The following is a 6,000-nucleotide window of genomic DNA, read 5'->3' on the forward strand; positions in this document are numbered from 1 at the left end:
CATATTTGGGTCTTAATTCAAGTTGGGTTCGGGAAATGTATTACTTTTGCTTGTTCCTTGCTGCCTGTGGGCACTTTCTGTTATGACTGTCAATTCATGTCTCTTCCGTAGGCATTTAATTACTTATACTGCTAAAGTTTTGCGAGAGAGTATCATTACTGTTCCCGAAGTACGCGAGTAAGATTTGTGTAATCCGTCTGATACTATAAGCTCTCTGTAACTTAATTGGTAGCGATTCTATATGAGTATGTAGAGTTTGTTTATCTGTTTTGTCTTTGACTTCGCATTGTGAGACTTGTGTATTTTTTTTTTATTTTCATGTTGTCTTTTTTATCTGTCCGTTCCAAATAGATTTTCAGTCAAAACATATTAAAAAATGCTTGGATGGGACGGGATAGAAAATGATGTGAAGAACAATGTTATACACAATATAAACAATCATTGGCAAAGCCAGTAGGTCTGAATTGGCTGCAAAGCTCTTGGCTTTACCAAAGCTTGTTTTCATTTTGAAATCTTTTTGTTAAGCCTTATTGCAAAAACTATTCAAAAATGCCTTCTCGTGCCTGCACACACACTGGCAGCTGTCTTAAGAGCAATTTTGAAAGAAAGTGTTTAAAAAATTGACAGAGGGCTGCCTACGCGCGCCCACCTTGGCATGGGTGGGCGGCCATGGTTGAATATTTTTACAAAATATAAAAATATTGAAAGATGGCCCCCAGATGCATGTTTCTGCATGTGCCCACGTAGATGGTCATCTTGGAATGGTTTGAAAGCCCATTCAAAGATGGCCAAGGCAGCTAGTGTCTGCACCTCATGCATTGGACTGTAAGTAAGCAGCAGCGAGGTTTGGCAGCAGTGTCTGCGGAACTGTTGGTCCCTCGAAAAAATAAAAATAAAAAAGGTTCAGTGGTCCACAAGTCCCTGGAACTGAAGGGGACTATTTTATTTGTGGGTGTCTTTTACAGAATCAGCTGTGCTGGCATCTGTGGCCCCGTCTGTGATAGCACACTCCCAGTGCGGTTCTTGCCCCCCCAGGCCACTTTTGATAGTATAGGCCTGGTCCCTTTCTTGGAAGTTTGTGTCAAAAAATGATGTTCTGATGAACATTGTGTCAACGTTTTCTTGAAGAGGACGGTCCCCATCGCTCCAGATGACGTTCAGGGTAGCTTTACATACCATGAAAGGACTGGAATACTTAACAAGTCTACCCTCTGAATCCACAGCTGGATAAAATACACTATTGCTGCCATGTTCTTCAAACATTTTCTCCAAGGCCACCCTCCCTCCTAATCCCCCAGACTGCTATTCCTCCATCTTTCTGTCCCTTCATCCTACCACCAGTTGCTCCTCGCCACACCTACCACCTCCACCCCCTTGCCTCAAAGAATCCTTCCTCCTCCTCCACTTTCCACCACGCGCTCCCATTGACACTGCCTACCTCCTATCCACCCCACTAGTACCCACCTACCGCCGCCACACCCTGCCCTCCAAGACTGCACTCCACTCCATACCCCCTCCTCATCTTCCTCTTTTTCACCCTCCCCTCGTCATGACACTGCTCTCCCTTCCACCGACCACCACCCCAGGTCAGCCTTCACCACCGCTCAGAGGGGGCAGGAAACATCGGTTTCCTGACCTGGAGGAACCTCTCCTGTCCAGGGCCCCTCTTTTAAAACAACAGAGGCTGCTGCCTGTCTGGGCTCAGATGGATGCTTTCCTCCCTGCCAGGAATTTTAGCTGTTTGGCGGTGCTTAATTTGTGAAACAATAAGTGCTGGGGCCCTTGTCAGGATGACACTGTATCTTGCACCTCCCATCCCCCTGCCAGTGCCAACAAAACTACTCCAAGAGTGACAGTCACTTCCAGGCCCCCACAGCTGTAAGAATGGGTTCGGAGGCAGGTATTGGTCATTTGTAAGGTATTTCGAATTAACAAACAACTCTTGTGCTCCTCTCTAAATCATACAAACAGCGCCACCATGTAGCAGACTAACATAAGAGCCAGTGTTGACAATTGAGTGGGATGCTGAGCACCGGAAACCACCGGCTCAAATTAAGCACTTCTGGTTGGGAATTTCTGAGAATGGACAGGAGAAATTGTTATCAGATGGTAGTGTACAAACATCTGCAGCAGCTTAGGTAGCTTGTGTAAACTGCCAGAGAACGCTGTGGGCCAATAACGCGGTGTATCTGTGCCTTCACTTGGGGCGATTTAATGCCTATAGTACTCAATCTCCCCATGTTTATCCCTGTTACCTTCCAGATAACTGGCCTTGCATGTGCCTGGGCTTGCCCCGCCCCTAAGGCCAGTCAAAAGTACAGGCCTGACTTTTGACTGACCTTGTCTCCACCTTACCAGATAATCTGGCCGTCATCCATTCCTATGTACTACTAGGGGTTCAGTCCTGACATGTGACTGATATGGCCCCAGACCTATGGACAGCCAGAAGCACCGGCCTGACTCTCCACTGACCTTGCCTCCGCCTTACCAGATAATCTGGCCTTACCTGACTGACCTCCACCCATTCCTATGGGCCACCAGGGGTTCAGTCCTGACATGTGAATGGCTTTTCCTCTGTCCCAGCCATAGGCGTACCCAAGGCACTACTGACACGTGACTAATCTCAAAACTCTTTATTTGGACAGTTCCTGGCATAAAAGTTTGCATAAAACATTGATACATTTCTGTACATATAAACACTAAAATATCAAATCCAATGCGCAAAGCAGCCATTTAAAAACAAATATTGTAATAGAGAGGAAGGGGTTTACGCAGGGGAGCAAGGAAAAACCTCCCATCAATGAACTGAAGTGATGTCCATTTGTAATCTCATAGATATACACACAAGGCATAAGTGAAGGGAAAACAAATACATAAATAACGAACTAGCAGTGGGTAATGAGCAAAACAAAAATTGTGGCACAATCATGTAACGCAAGAAGAGTTTGCATTACTTGCAAGTGGAAACGTATACACATGCCTGTCACGTGACTAGCTTGAACACACAAGATGGTCAGGCTGGAGTAGCTGAAGACTAAGTGCGCATGTCTAGTATCTAGCTCATTAGGACACCAAGGATGCACCTGGCCCGCCGCCCTGTCACGTTGGGTAGGTCGTTATGGGCCTGTTTCTCTTCATAGCGCCAAGTCTGCAGCCTGGCCCCTGTCTGCCACTGACACAGCGCATCTTGAGAGCCAGTGGCCCTTCCTTGTGACTGACTCTGACCCAGCGCTACTGGCCTTTCCAGAGCGAATAGTCTGCCCTTTCCCTGATTACTGCCCAGCTTGTGACTGACTCCATTCAAGCCCAGCCTGCTCCTCGGAGGCTCCAACCTGCCGAGGAAACACCGCCCGACATGACCGAGCCGCTCACTCACCCCCGGGGTGCCCCGGTGCCAGTGGGGCACCCTGTGCCCGCCTCACCTGGAGAGAGGACTCGTTCCGTGGCTCCTGGGGGGTCCCGACCGTCCAGGGGGTGCTTCGGCGACAGGGGCCGCGCCGGGACTGCAGCAGGGACAGGGGGCAGCCCGGGACACTTACCGGGGCAGGAAGAGGTGCCAAAGGGGAGGAGCTTCCTGCCTTTGTTTGTCCTAGGAAATGGAGGGGTCGTTCCTGCCCTGGAAGTGCTGAGCCAGGGCTTCAGGGACCAACGTCTGACTGTGCCTGCCCTGGTGCGGAAGGGGGGTAAAGGGATGTATCGCGCGGACATTCTAGGTTATTGGGCATTAGTGTAGCGCCGCGATCGCCAAGCGCCTGGCCTCTTGGCGCTTTGGGAAGATATCAACGGCTGGGATGTATCCAGAGGATGTTATCCCCTAGAGCAGTGTTTCCCAAACTGTGGTCCGCGGACCCCCAGGGGTCCCTGTCACTTTCCCAGGGGGTCCACAGGCAGCAGTTTTAAAAGCACTAAAAAGTATCTTGTTTAATTAGCAGTTTTCAAAGAACAATAAAAGTGTCAAGATAACGCCTGTGATTAATGTCCCTGCTGGAGAGAGATGAGAGTTTTGTCCAGAAGCAGCTTTGACTTATCTAATGTAGCACAGAGGGTAATATGCCTACTGCAATGAACTTGCACCATGCATTTTACAAAACAGTATTTTATATGCATAGGTCAGTGGGTTACTGCTTTTGTCAGAGAGATCCTTTTGTTAAAGTGCAGTTCATAAATGACAATCGTAATCTAGCACAGTGACCTACAAACTGTCCTCAAACAGCTGCTTGCAAACTGCAAGGTACAAGTTTGTGACATATTTTTTCCCAGTTTCATTATACTGATGCAGCTAAAAAGTTTTATTTTGGTGTTAAAGTCAATGGTAACCATTTTGTTATGTTCTGAATCCTGATTTTGTGCTTCTCCAGACCAAGCACACTTTAAAAAGCCTACCAGGATGAATGATATGTGATTTCTACACCTTGTAGTCCCCTGTGCCTTATGTAACATTTTCTATACACTGATTTACACTGATTTACACGTAGGATTCGCTGTCTTTATATGTGTGTGATGTAAATCGCTCTGACATCCTACACTGGTATGAGAGGTGCTATAAAAACGAAATAAACGTGACAGAGGGGCTTTGGAGAGATGAGAAGCACTGCTGGAGGGTGATACTGGGAGAATCATTGAAGAACCCCCAGAAAGATTTTCGTATTCTGGTTCATAGGTCTTTATTTACTATTCTTTAAAAGTGAATACAATTCAATATATAATGATAAATGTGGTGTAGACTGCACCATTGTTTCCTACATTTCTTAGGGGGAGAGCCTCCCAAATCCCCCTTTATAGAGATCAGACTCACTCACTGCACTTGGTATGCACCCTATGGGGACTGGTCTGAAATCATTTGCCAGGGCTGCTTTGGGTTTCCACTCTGGCCCTGGCAGGAGCAGGAGCCTCGTACTGCGAAATAAAACCAACCATTGAAAAGTTAGTCACGGAGATGCAGCACCAACCTTCCCACTAACCTTTTTCGTTTTCTTGCAAATTCTTTCAATATAAAATACAACAGAAGTGGCAGAATGTTGTTAGCCTCCTTGGCTTAACAACACCCTCCGCCACTTCACAAACGCAGGGCTGCACCATATGTACAAGAATATGGTGCAGCCCTGCGTTTCCCCTGTGCTTGCGCTACACTTAACAGGGGCAGATTGTTTATGTATAGGAAGGTCCCCCTTCCTGCACATAAACCATCTTGAAATGTCGTTTTGTCACTTCTACGTGTGCTGCTTAATGCAGCACACATGGAAGTTACAAAATGTCATTTTTTTTAAGATTGTTGATGTGCAGGAAGGGTCACCTTCCTGAACATAAATAATCCAAGGCGTTTTGCAAAAACGAGGAGAAATGAAGCATTTCACCTTGTTTTGACAAGTTAAGACCAGGATTTCCCTGGCCTTAATTTTGGCGCTGCCTCCCATTTACGCTGCTCTTGTAAATAGGTGGCAGCATCAAAATCAATGGGTGTTGCAGGGGAAATGCCCACCGCAACACCCACTGTCCACCCTTTTCACGCTAAGCATTTGGTGACAGGGCGTCTTATTTGTTAAGGAACCGTTAAGTGGCTTAACGTTGCCTTGTAAATAAGGCGAACCCCCCTATCGCCACCGGAACGTCTCAAAAAGTGATGTTCCCATGGTGATAGGAAAATATTTCAAAAAGGGGGTGGTGATGGACAGAGTATCTGAGTTAATCAGAACACTCCTACCCAGTCAACAGATCAGGGCTTGATCCATCACCGTTTTTTAGCTCACTGCACCATCCCAGTTCAGAACCTGGCTTTATGCAAATTAGTCTGTCCCTGGCCCAGTGCATCATGGGAACAGGGCAGACCAAACTACCAAGCCAATTCTTCACTGGAAAGGAAACAAGCTTCCGGGGACCGGTTTCTGGCATTACAGCCGTCTTCGGCCCGGCTTGCTTGAATCCTGATGGTGCAGTGAGCAAGGGACTCATGTCTGAGCATACCCTTCCACACTTGTGGTGGCCAAAATATTTCAAAAAGGG

At 47.1% G+C, this 6,000-nt stretch overlaps 1 protein-coding gene across 1 annotated transcript in view; it reads right to left on the bottom strand.

Moving 5' to 3' along the window:
* Positions 1–3,550, bottom strand: part of LOC144772897 (uncharacterized) — a 64,297-nt gene extending 60,747 nt beyond the window's left edge. Inside the window, exon 1 of the mRNA XM_078657573.1 lies at positions 3,423–3,550. The gene's annotated coding sequence lies outside the window, so the exon portion shown is untranslated. The remainder of the gene's footprint in view (positions 1–3,422) is intronic.
* Positions 3,551–6,000: the final 2,450 nt, after the last annotated feature.

The sequence above is a fragment of the Lissotriton helveticus genome, chromosome 1_1, assembly GCF_964261635.1.
Source record: "Lissotriton helveticus chromosome 1_1, aLisHel1.1, whole genome shotgun sequence".
NCBI lineage: Eukaryota > Metazoa > Chordata > Amphibia > Caudata > Salamandridae > Lissotriton > Lissotriton helveticus.